At 34.0% G+C, this 14,435-nt stretch overlaps 1 protein-coding gene across 15 annotated transcripts in view; it reads right to left on the bottom strand.

Annotated features, from left to right (window-relative positions):
* The window catches only part of LOC148618464 (uncharacterized), a 61,436-nt gene that overhangs the window by 3,855 nt on the left and 43,146 nt on the right, over positions 1–14,435 (bottom strand). The window lies entirely within an intron of this gene.

The raw sequence follows: 14,435 nt of genomic DNA on the forward strand, positions 1-14,435 counted from the left end.
GTACACAGATACTGGTACCCGTAAATCGGTTAATAAAAGCACTTAGTTAACAGTATTTATAACTGATTACCATCACATGCTTTATAACAGGACTGTTATATAACAATTACTATATGTGATTCACCATGAACTTGTCATAATGCTGTTATCATCAACTTGGTTTTATATACTGAAAGTCTATGTTCCTTTACATGGAAATCTATGTGCATCAAGGAGAACTGTGAATCTGTGAGTGAGCTCACTGAGTGATACCCCTCACAAGCAACATTCTACATGCATATACGCAAAATGATTGCCAACTAATCTAAGTTCATTGAATGGTTTGAGGGGAGTTGTGATTTTAAGGCAGGTGGACAAGAGTAATCAAGGGAACCAAGGTTATAGCGGTAATCAAAAGAATGTAATTCAGGGACAAAGACCAGACATGGAAAACAGACATACACAACAAAGAACATGAAGTAACTAAATCATACATACAAAGTAACAAAAGTAAATGAGCAACTCGGACTCCACTAAAAACTGGGAACAAGGACCAGGTGCACCGGTAGAGTAAGCGTCCTCCGCTTTTCTAGAAACACCTGCCGAGTTGCTCATAAAAAGTCAAGTCCGGGGTAGATAAACGAGGAAAGGAAAACTATGACCCATTGAATAAATCAGTTTTCATGGTGCTGATGGATACACCATAACGATCCACGAGTTCATGATAACGGCCATAAAACTTCTGTAGTGATGAATTCAATCTTGTAGCAACATAACTCTGTTCCAGAAGCCTATTTGTTAGAGTTCTAGCGTGATACAAAAAGTCGGCGTAGTTTCGGCAAGCTCTGGCATAACGTATAAGTTGTGATATGAACACTCCATATGCAGGAGCCGAAGGGATGTTGCCACAGATGAAAGGAAAGTTGACAATTCTGAATGAAAAGTCATCACGTTTGTCGTAAAGTTTGGTCAATAGTTTTCCTTTACCATCGATTTCTAAGTGTGGTCAAGATATGAGGCTGACTTCACAGTGTCTGTAGTATCCTTTATCTCAAGTTCTTTTGGGTAGATGCGATGTATCAAATCCCTGAAATTAGGATTGTTTAAAGATAATACATCATCTATATAGCGGAAACTGAGATTGAAGGATCTAGCCAAACGATATTCTTTCTTTCTGAACAGATCAGCTATAAAATCAACCTCAAAAGAGTGAAGGAATAGGTCAGCAAGTAAAGGAGCACAATTTGTACCCATTGGAATGCCGACCGTTTGTTGAAAAACACGTCCACCACACTGGACAAATATGTTGTCAATTAAAAATTCCAGCATTTTGTAAACATCTTCCTCTGTATATTTGGAAGATGATTTGGAATTATTTCTTACAAAGTATGAGGAATCTCTACCAAGAACTATATATTTGTATCTAGGTGTACCATCTTTTTTGGAAAAACAACGATGTATAATGTTTTTAAGTCAGGATTTTAACTGAGTATGGGGAATAGAAGTATACAGTGTTGAAAAATCATAGGTTGTAATGCTATTATATTCAGATAATAGTCTTGAACTGATTGTCTCCAAAAGATCTTTCGAATTTTTTAGGATCCACATTGAATTAATACCACTATGGGAGTAACAAGTGTTGTGCTAGAACTGTAGACCCTCTTTGACAGTTGTGAGTATAGAAGTTAAAAGTTTTGAAAGAGGTTTGGTGGTACATTTTGCAGATCCAGCTATGAAACGTTGTTTGTATGGATTCTTGTGAAGCTTAGGAATCCAGTACATAGACGTTAAATCACAATCATCGTCCTTGGTAGAGAGACCAAACGAGGATAGCACATATTTATGGTTTTCTACAATCCCTTCTTTGGAGAGAGTGGTAGCAGTGTAGGTCTTATCACTGCTATTATTTTCTACGTCTACCTCTGATAACAAACATTGGATATAAAACGTTTTGCAGACTAAAACAATGTTGTTTTGGGCCTTGTCTGCTGGTACGACAACATATTTGTCATGTATAGTAGACAATGTTTTTGCTACATCGGGGTCTTTGAAAACTGATGAGAGGTATAGAATAAAGTTTGGTTCTAATGTGATGAAGTCCAAGAGGTTTTTGTATGAAAGGAAGGAGACCATCTATGGAGACATCATGTAACTTAGGTGACGTATAGTGGCGATGGCCATGACTCCTTTCCCGTCTTGGATTTTTGTCAAATAATTTCATTTATGTTATTGTTATATTGGCTTGAAAGGTTTCCTATACTTTTGATGTTGTCATTGCATCCGTAAGGTATTGCAGTACCTAGTCTGCGTATCCAGTACTCCTCTCTTTCCATACGATAGTTTTTACTTAGAACGGGACTGTTCGTAGGATGGTAAATTTTTTTCTAAAATACGAACTTTCATGGAAAGGATTGAATGATCTTGTTGATTAAAGTGTTGATAAATTGTCGGGAATTTGGTGGTGTTAAGGTTACAGACCACCAATTCAACCAATGAGCATTCGGAACGTACGCAAAAATAGTCCTACGCAGAAATTACCCCTGTTCCTCATAGTGCTGTGAAAAAAGTTCTCATCTTATTTAAAAAATTTAAACAGTTTCTGAAAGGAAAAACATTTCTGTACATTTTATAGGTGCATTTTGCTTCTTGTGATGTGAAGCCTAATCTCCATAATGATTTTTAAATATACCCCTATCTTGTGAAAACACTGGGATTTCCCATGCTATTTATAGACCCTTCACTTCCGGTGACCAGTACTGCACTGCAAGTCTGCTAACCCCACATGCCATTCTGAGGATTGTGAGCTGACATATGTAGAATCATGCTGATATATAGTCATCTGCAGGTTAAAGTTAAGGTAAAATCCAGAGAAGCCATTGAATATTGTGAAATTAGCATAGAAGCCTATGGGAAGTGGAATTAGTGGTTTTTAGCCTTAAGCTGAAGCCATGGCAAAATGAAAAGTTTCTTGAAATAGCTTTAAACTACTTGAAGATCTTGTTAACTTTGCCATGAGAGGAATACACTACAAAAATCCTTCAAAATATGCATTTTTTTAAGTTATAGGTCCAAATTATGGAAAATTGGTCTTTTTGGCTGATTTTTATGTCCTATCTTGTAAAAAGTGTAAAAAATTTAGTAAAAATATCAAATATTAAACTTTGAGGGCTATATTTACCTAAATATGGTAGTAATAAGCACTAGAAATCAAGTTTTGTGTAGATTTGAGCAAAAATTAGGTTAGAAATGAGGAAAAACTCACTTTCATTACTGCGGTTAAGGCCATATAAGCATTCCCCTATGGCAACATGGAAAATCCATTATTGAGCACTTTTTTTGCTTTAGGTGCCCTTTACTGGTCATGTTTTAATGTGAAAACACTGTATTTACAAATTTAAAGCCAAATATATCACCTTTTGTGAAAATTTAAAGATTTAGGATTTTTGACATGTGATCAAGAAAAAGGGGGAGGCAAGTCAGAAATAAATTTTTAAAAATAGACCAATTTCTCAGAAAATGATTACTTTTAAAACTATTTCTTCATTAATATTGTTAAAAACAAGTTGTGATTGATATTTTTTATTTGAAAAGTCAGAAAAAGTTCTTTGCAAATATTTAATGCATTTCAGTATGGTAGAATATTTTCACTTTTTTGCTCGCACAACTTGGTTACCCTATATTTAAAAATCAAATATTTAAAAAAGTGCTTGTCACATTTCACTGAAACTTTGCAAATGCATTCAGTATGTGTGTAGGAAGATACCTGTATAGTTATTTATTTTTTCTAAGACAAAAAGTGACTCTTTAGGTTACAGACCACCAATTCAACCAATGAGCATTCGGAACGTACGCAAAAATAGTCCTACGCAGAAATTACCCCTGTTCCTCATAGTGCTGTGAAAAAAGTTCTCATCTTATTTAAAAAATTTAAACAGTTTCTGAAAGGAAAAACATTTCTGTACATTTTATAGGTGCATTTTGCTTCTTGTGATGTGAAGCCTAATCTCCATAATGATTTTTAAATATACCCCTATCTTGTGAAAACACTGGGATTTCCCATGCTATTTATAGACCCTTCACTTCCGGTGACCAGTACTGCACTGCAAGTCTGCTAACCCCACATGCCATTCTGAGGATTGTGAGCTGACATATGTAGAATCATGCTGATATATAGTCATCTGCAGGTTAAAGTTAAGGTAAAATCCAGAGAAGCCATTGAATATTGTGAAATTAGCATAGAAGCCTATGGGAAGTGGAATTAGTGGTTTTTAGCCTTAATTCCCGAACGATGACCGCACATTCTTTTATTTAATCGTTCTTGCGTTTCTCCGACATATATTAAACCCATAAGTTGCATTCTAATCCATATATTAAGTTTGTTGATTTGCAACTTAAGTCATCGTGACTTCTTGTATGGAAGGTTTTGTTTGTAAGGGAAATGGAGAAGTAAGGGTCGGTTATAGGAATGTTGCATGTTTTGCAATTCTTAATACCACATTTTGATATGGTACAATGTGGTTCGTCATCGTTGTAGTCAAATATATCGTTTAAAGTGATGGAACATGGTTTGATAATTTTAAATAGTCAGAATTTTTGTAATGGAATAGATGGTCTGCAGACTGAACGTGTGATTGGTGATTTCTATGTACCCTAAAACTGTTTGTGAGGGAAGGGAATAAAAAAAAACATCTATGAAGTTCTTTAATAAGTACAGGTAAATTAAAACATTCTAAGAAACACTCTTGCTGTTTCTACAAAGACAGGAGTGAATTCATAGTAGGGCAAAGACATACACCCAACTAAAATTGGAAAAAACATTTTTTTTGCATGAAATATTGATTTTTCACATATTCTACCCCCAAAATTGTCTTGCCTTCCTTGACCCTTAGTTGTGTTTATGCCCCCTTCTAACCTGAAATCCTGGATTCATCCCTGATAGAAGCTTTAAGGTTTACCATACCAACAATGTCACAGAAACGGGCACCACATATCTATTCATGTAGGGCCTTTTCATATTTCAGAGGAAGCCATAATTTTTTTTCTTATTTTCTTCAGTATTTAAAAATCACCCTCCATCAGAATCTACTGACTGTCTAAATAACCATAGATGGTCACCTAGGAGCTTATAATTTATATGAAAAACTATTATTCCTATGTCCAAAGGACATAATTACAGCATACTAATATTTGTAGGGCCTTCTCATTTTTCAGAGAAAGCCATAATTTGTTTTTGTTTTCTTCAGTGTTTAAAAATGCAATGGAAAACTTTTATTCCTGTGTCCAAAGGACATAATCAGAGCATATAAAAATTGTAGGGCCTTTTCATATTTCAAAAAAAAGCCATAGAGTTTTTTTTAATCATAACAAAGTGTGAGGTTCTTTATTTGTCATATATGCTATCAACCAATAAAGTTTACTAATTTCTAGCAAATGTCTCTTTAAATAATTAAGTTTAAAGCTGGAGTTGGCAAGAAATATAAAAGGCTTTATAATCAGGAGTGTTCAATATATCTAAAATCAATGCATTAGTATCAGATGTCATGGTGACAGTAAATGCTACTTCAAAGATTAAATGTTTCCTTGTCAAGGATACATCCTCTGGAACTTAGGTGTCAAACAAAATTTACTTTCAACATTTCAATTACCCAAAAGGCATGTCAGTCAATCTAACTTCCATGCCTTCAAATTTTCCATCACTGATCCCCCATTTTATTCCAGGGATAGACTTAAAACCATGTAAAAACAACACATCAAAGAAGTTTTTTGTCCTGATATCAATATTAACTCAGCCATTAATTTGTTTAGCTCTGAATAAAGTGGCATTAATTAAAAGTGGTTATAAAAATATACCTGAGGGAACAAGATAGGTTGAACACTATCATGTAAAGTTACATAATCTATCAAATAAATCATTCAGGTAAAATCCTTACAGGTAGATCAAACAACAATATCAATTGACAACATTCAAATTTTAATTCATTTTCATGTATTTTTAACAGTTTATAACTGTTGCAGGCCATGTGTGTGATGAGACACATGTTACACATACTAAACATGATCTTGGTCACATACTACAGTTAACCTAAAACCTCAATTAACCACATAACCACAATTTATAATCACATAATTCATTGAACTACTACAGTTTACATGTATTTCATAGCATTTCATTGACACTTTGAAATATAATTATGAATAATCTGCAAGGTTGTTACAATGTTATTTAATGACGTGATACCATCAGCAGGAACAATCATCCCACTAGACATAATATGATTTCTGTCACATACAGTTATTGACCTATGGTTCATTGTAAACACCATAATAAACATGTTAACTGCTGACTACTGTAGTACAGTACAGTAATTATATAACACAGAGAAACAACACATCATTACCTGTTTGACCAGTCAATTTACCCAAACCCTGGTAAGTCTGTAGAGACCAGAGAGGTCAATATACCCAAACCCTGGAAAGTCTATAGAGACCAAAGTGGTCAATATACCCAAAACCTGTTGAGTCCATAGAGACCAGAGAGGTCAATATACCCAAACCCTGGTATGTCTAGAGACCAGTGAGGTCAATAAACCTAGACCCTGGTATATCTATAGAGACCCGAGAGGTAAATATACCCAAACCCTGATATGTCTAGAGACCAGTGAGGTCAATAAACCCAGACCCTGGTATATCTATAGAGACCCGAGAGGTCAATATACACAAACCTTATAAGTCTATAGAGACCAGAGTGATCAATATACTCAAATCCTGTTGAGTCTATAGAGACCAGAAAGGTCAATATACCCAAACCCTGTTAAGTCCATAGAGACCAGAGAGGTCAAGAAACCCATACCGTATTAAGTCTGAAGAGACAAGAAAGGTCAATATACCCAAACCCAGTTAAGTCTACAGAGACCAGAGAGGTCAACAAACCCAAACCCTGTTAAGTCTATAGAGACCAGAGCGGTAAATAAATCCAAACCCTGGTAAAGCAAGGTCTACTTTAGCTTTTGGGGGTATCACCCCCTCCCCCTTCAAGTCCAAAATACACTCCATGTTTTGGGTGAAATCCCAAGTACAATTTTTCTTTTTGGTCCAAATTCCATGAAATTTGAAGTATAAAGTACAGCTGTTTTGAAATGTTAAGTCCATGGAATTGTGTGCCCAAGTTTAAAGTACACTCTCAAGATGACCAAAATCCCAAGTCCAAAAAGGGGGTTGATACCCTCGCTTTTGCCAAGTTAATTTCTCCATTGCTTTAAGCCCCTATACCACACACCACCTCTGAAATTTTTTAACTGGTCCAGTTACTTTTGGATTGCCATCTTTATGGTTATTTCCTCCACAACTATATAATATGCAAATTGCATCACAAAAATTGAGGCAAAATGTATATAGCTTACTGGGTAGATTAATCTGCTATAGAACATTGACATAGGCTGTGTGACAACTCTGTTTCCTCCAAGGAACTAAGTAGTAATTTCATGTGACCATTAGGATAATACTACTTGTCCTTGTATCACCTAGTGTATATATATATCATCACCAAGTTAATCAACTGATTTAAAACCTACATATTAAAATAAATCTTGCCCTTTAGACTGGTAGTAGGTTATATGCCCTTATTTGACATTTCTCTTAACACTACTTAACCCTGTCCTAAAGATAGCGGACTGCAACAGTACATAACCTATCATGTTTAACCGATTTAATTTCTCAGGTTAAATCTGGTTCTCTGTTCATTATTAGATCAAAAGGTGTAATTCTAAAACAATATTCTGTACTACATATTAGTACTTTTTCATTGAAAGTTGTATTGAACCATCTTCCTTGTTTTCTGTCCTTCAGTAGTATAAGTATAGATAAATCTTGGTGGATGTTGATATCTATGGTTTTGATTGTAAGTAACAATATGCCAAAATTGTTACATTAACATGTAATACCAGGACACAACTTATGCTTTCTTGTCTTTAGCAGGCAATTCACGGTCTTGTTTTTTTTTCTTAAATCAAACTTTTTCCCCACGCAGTTGGTATAGTTTCGCTTTTTACCCTTTGACCTTAAAGATGCTCTTCCATGGAAATTCAAGTCACCTGATTGCAATTCTGTTGGCCAAATACTGACAACTTAGTAGTTTTTAAAAAAACTGTATCAAAAATTGAAATTGCATCCCATATGTTATTTCCTGAATGAAATGTAGACAATTGTAAGTAAGTGAACAAAATTTTACTGTGTCAGCTACCTTTTCTAAAAGATAGTACTTGTTTAAAGATTTCTAAGTTAGAGGGTACATACAGGAAAAACCCTGTTGTCATTGATAGAATGTTGATATTGTCTTCATTTCATAACCTCATCTTTACACATCATAATTTGAAATTGTAAAAAAAAAAAACAGAAAACGCCTTTTATAAATGTTTTGATCACCCACTAAACATGATATTGATAGTGATCAGTTTGATGATGTACAAGTAACAGAAATATAGTGCTTTGAGATGATTAGCAATCAATGAAATTTGTATGAATCAAATAAAGTGATTCACATCTACATTCTAAATCATTTACATGAATTAACTTCTTACTTATTTGATACAGGACTGAGAATTTTCTTACATATTTGATATAAAAGCTTCTCTAGCATACATGATTGAGAATTTTGAGTACTTGATATATTTTCATTCTTTTAATCCTTAAAGTTTGTGGTACCTTCAACCAAATCAATAATTTAAATGTATCTAAAGTTGACATTTTTGTTCTGGTTTTCCTCTATTGCTATTGTCTGGTTCCATAAGTAAGAATTATACTGTGCTGTTTGAGTTCTATACTACAGTATTTTCTGAAGAAGTTTTGCAGTAATTCCCTGAAATTTTGTATTTATTTTCAACTTTACTTTTGTCAATTAAATATTTTTATTATGTTACTTGTAACAAAATTTCTCTATGTCTATAAGAATTTATAATGTACAGAATTCCCTTTAGTACCCATGTTTAAATTTAACTGTCTAGCACTGAAATGAAAAACTCTCCACATTTTGATTGTTAAACAACTGGATTAAAGCTCAATTTCATTAGAATAACAGTGACATTTCTGACAAAGAAACAAAATAATGCTGACTTGACAAAACCAACAAATGTCAGTGTAAAACAAATAACAGGTTGACATGTGATCTCAGACTTTTATTTCAGGGTATTTCTGTCTTTTCATAATTAACCAAGAAGTTTTCACACCCATTAGCTGATGATTAGGTAGCCTGAGGAACAAAAGTTGACAATATCTATTAAAAATGCCAGTCAGCTAATTAAAAAAAAACCCGAACATTTCTCAATCTGGAGTAATTGAATCTTACTAAATTCTTTTCATTATGATTCACTGCAAAATTTTTAATTCAAATATCTTGAAATGTTTGCCAATGAAATAAATTGGCATGAGACCAAATTCTTGTAGCAGTCAATGCATTCATTTCAAATGAAATTTAATTAATAATAAAGTGAGCAAAGAATATAGGATTTATTCTGATAGATGCATATTTCATTTATCACCAAATTATAGTTGATATGAACCATACAAACCATATCAAATTATACTTTTTTGGTGAGATGATTGATTATTACAATCTGACCATATTTACTCATTTATCTCTTCTTTGAAAAACAAGTCCTAGATATGTTGATAAAGTAATAATAAGTAAATATTCTGTGTCCCTGACAGTGAGACACTATCAGAGTTATCTATCCTGGAAAACAATAGATATACATAATTATCATCAGCTGTTATAGAAGTACACTACCAAGCACCTGTCTGGAAATACCTTACTAGGTAATTATATCAATACCTTAGGATATGGATGGTGTCTTTGACAGTCAGCAAAGGTGTCACTAAAGCCCATAAGAAACCAAATTAAAGATATACAATAGAACCCAATCTGGACAGATAGAATTAGTCCATTCACATTTACTTAAGTTATTGTACGGAAACCAAATGTTAATGGACAATGATGATTTTGCTATAAAATAATACGACAGCAGTTTTTTGTGGTCAGTAAACAGTTAAATGTTTGTTCAATTTCTTACTCACACCATTACATGTACTAAGTGATTCTTACAGGGAGTTACTCAAAGAAGAGATATTTTTTATCCTAAACAGTAAACTCTTAAGTAACATGTTAAGTGATCCTTTATTGAAAATACACATTAAATATTTAAGTATAAACTGCGACAGACAGCAAAAAGTATGTTAGACTATAAATGTATACAGGTGACACCAGTACAGTAAAATCATGGATGTTTTATCTCTTTTCAAGTTTGGATTACATCAGTGCACTGATACTTCAGTAACATGTAAGATAAAGGACTACCAAGGTCAATATCATCCAAAAATCAGACAATATTAATTGTAGTGGCTCAGATTTTAAACTTGAACCAGGAAAAAAAAATTAAAATTAGACAGTGCAAATGTAAGGTAGATAACTCTATTTTCTAATTTTACTATTCTGAAGGTACATGTGACAGAGTGCAAAATTTAAAATTCATGTTGAAAATAACAATAAGTTATGTTGTGTGTGGAACAAGTTCTGCACACTCATTAAATCTGTGCATTCTTCAGTACTAGTGATCATATTATGGTAGATAACTCTTTCCAATTAATTATCCTATTCATTTTTGTCCACAAAGAAAATGTGAAATCTTAACTAGAGTTGTAAGAACATACATAATATGCAAGGAAAACATCAGTAGAAAATGGAGTCTTTAATTTTATGATTAATAGTTTTGTGGTGCAGTTGAAGCTGCAAATCATATCAAGTTCATTTACAAGGTATTATCATAAATCATTTCTACAAACATTTTCTTAATGTTATTTTTTTCTGAAATGACACTTCAGATAATGTAATAAATACAGACAAGGTTAGACAAAAAGTTTTTTCCACTGAATTTAAAGTTGATTTTTATATAGGAAACAGTATGCTTCAGCTCTAAAATAATATTAGCTCATTCAAAAATTTGGACTTTCAAGGTAGCTTTATTGAACTGTGGATCTTCTAAGTCAATCAATCAATCAATTGAGAATGTTAACTTCAGTTAAGAGGGTACTATTTAGTGTTTTGGGTTAAATTACTTATTTATTAACTGCTCATGTCATAGTTCAATATCACAGAGCAATCACTGAAAGCCATTCCTTTATTATTTATTTATAATCACTTCATTTAATGTTATATAGCTTCCCAAGATACTTTAAAATTGCAAGCTTAAATCATATTTTGGGAGGGTGAGTGAGCCAACTCAGTAAAATGGGTCTGTCACGCAAAAATGGTAATTTTTGTCTATTTCTGGCCATTTTTTGCTACATGTGACGGCCATAGAAGACAAAGTCTTGGGAGGGAGGTCAGGAGTACCTAGAAGGGTCACTTGTGTGAGAAAATAAGGAATTTTTCCAATTTTTTGCTTCAGTTTGGCCTAAAACTGGAAGTAGTCAATACAAGGACATAGAAATGGTGGTGAGAGACATCATTCTTGTTTAGATTCCAGAAATCTGGAGTTATCAGCTTTCCAACCAAGGAATTGAAAACCTTGATTCATCTAAGTTCTAGTCATCAGAGTTTCAATTGTGTTGGATTAAAGAGAGTTTTGTTATGACTGTTTGTGTTATCCAAGATTTTGACTCTCATGAGTTTGACACATCCAGATTTTACTATATAGTAATATTCCTTCATGCACATCTACATATGATACCAAACCTTCTAAAAACAATTTCAACAAAAATGCTTAATGGTTTAAGTAGGAGTTAGGAAATGTGGACAGTAAAATGATAAGACAGATTCCTATAGTCCCACATTGTACCATATCAAAATGTGGTGTTAAAAATTGCAAAACATGCTACATTCTTATTACCGACCCTTACTTCTCCAGTTCCCTTACAAACAAAACCTTCCATACAAGAAGTCATGATGACTTAAGTTGCAAATCAACAAACTTAATATATGGATTAGAATGCAACTTATGTGGTTTAATATATGTTGGAGAAACGCAAGAACGATTAAATAAAAGAATGTGCGGTCATCGCTATGGAATTAACACCACCAAATTCCCGACAGTTTATCAACACTTTAATCAACAAGATCATTCAATCCTTTCCATGGAAGTTCGTATTTTAGAAAAAATTTACCATCGCACGAACAGTCCCGTTCTAAGTAAAAACTATTGTAGGGAAAGAGAGGAGTACTGGATACGCAGACTAGGTATTGCAATACCTTACGGATGCAATGACAACATCAAAAGTATAGGAAACCTTTCAAGCCAATATAACAATAGCATAAATGTGATGAATTCATTTGACAAAAATCCAAGACGGGAAAGGAGTCATGGCCATCGCCACTATACGTCACCTAAGTTACATGATGTCTCCATAGATGGTCTCCTTCCTTTCATACAAAAACCTCTTGGACTTCATCACATTAGAACCAAACTTGATTCTATACCTCTCACTCTACTACACTCCCTTTACAAAACAAGTCTTGACACTCCTGTTTCTGACCCCACCTCATCATTATACAGACTTGTTGCCATCATTTTGGATATTGGTTTCCACAGACTCTTTAAATCAGTTTGTGTGAAAAGTCAAGATGAAGAAAAACGATCATTTCTTCCACTACCGTTTGTCAACAAAGGTATAGATGCAATTAATTTGGCTAACATACTCCATCACAAAAACGTTACCAACAAAATTTCCCCATATTTCAAAGACAAATCCATACCATTATTTCATATTCATATACTTCACCCATCGCATCCAAAATTTTCAATTATAAAAGGCTATTGCAGAACCTCGAGATTGAGGACTTCAAGGCTAAACCACCTGACTGTTCTTGCAAAATCTCTCCATTCAAATATGGTCCTTCTGGTCACGTTGTTATGGTCTCCTTCCTTTCATACAAAACCTCTTGGACTTCATCACATTAGAACCAAACTTTATTCTATTCCTCTCATCAGTTTTCAAAGACCCTGATGTAGCAAAAACATTGTCTACTATACATGACAAATATGTTGTCGTACCAGCAGACAAGGCCCAAAACAACATTGTTTTTTTGTCTGCAAAACGTTTTATATCCAATGTTTATTATCAGAGGTAGACGTAGAAAATAATAGCAGTGATAAGACCTACACTGCTACCACTCTCTCCAAAGAAGAGATTGTAGAAAACCTTAAATATGTGCTATCCTCTTTTGGTCTCTCTACCAAGGACGATGATTGTGATTTACCGTCTATGTACTGGATTCCTAAACTTCACAAGAATCCATACAAACAACGTTTCATAGCGGGATCTGCAAAATGTACCACCAAACCTCTTTCAAAACTTTTAACTTCTATACTCACAACTGTCAAAGAGGGTCTACAGTCCTACCACAACACTTGTTACTCCCGTAGTGGTATTAATTCAATGTGGATCCTGAAAAATTCTTAGGATCTTTTGGAGACAATCAGGTCAAGACTATTATCTGAATATAATAGCATTACAACCTATGATTTTTCAACACTGTATACTTCTATTCCCCATACTCAGTTAAAATCCCGACTTAAAAACATTATACATCGTTGTTTTTCCAAACAAGATGGTACACCTAGATACAAATATATAGTTCTTGGTAGAGATTCCTCATACTTAGTAAGAAATAATTCCAAATCATCTTCCAAATATACGGAGGAAGATGTTTAATAAATGCTGGAATTTTTAATTGACAACATATTTGTCCGGTGTGGTGGACATGTTTTTCAACAAACGGTCGGCATTCCAATGGGAACAAATTGTGCTCCTTTACTTGCTGACCTATTCCTTCACTCTTATGAGGCTGACTTTATAGCTGATCTGATCAGAAAGAAAGAATATCGTTTGGCTAGATCCTTAAATCTCAGTTTCCGCTACATAAATGACGTATTACCTTTAAACAATCCTAATTTCGGGGATTTGATACATCGCATCTACCCAAAAGAACTTGAGATAAAGTATACTACAGACACTGTGAAGTCAGCCTCATATCTTGACCTACACTTAGAAATCGATGGTAAAGGAAAACTATTGACCAAACTTTACGACAAACGTGATGACTTTTCATTCAGAATTGTCAACTTTCCTTTCATCTGTGGCAACATCCCTTCGGCTCCTGCATATGGAGTGATCATATCACAACTCATACGTTATGCCAGAGCTTGCTGAAACTACACAGACTTTTTGTATTATGCTAGAACTTTAACAAATAGGCTTCTGGAACAGGGTTATGTTGCTACAAGATTGAAGTCATCACTACAGAAGTTTTATGGTTGTCATCATGAACTCGTGGATCGTTATGGTGTATCTATCAGCACTATGAAAACTGATTTATTCAACGGGTCATAGTTTTCCTTTCCTTGTTTGTCTACCCCGGACTTGACTTTTTATGAGCAGCTTGGTGGATGTTTCTAAAAAAGCAGAGG

Source organism: Perna viridis, chromosome 4, assembly GCF_037379345.1.
Source record: "Perna viridis isolate PV_CMFRI_1.1 ecotype Kerala chromosome 4, ASM3737934v1, whole genome shotgun sequence".
Lineage (NCBI taxonomy): Eukaryota > Metazoa > Mollusca > Bivalvia > Mytilida > Mytilidae > Perna > Perna viridis.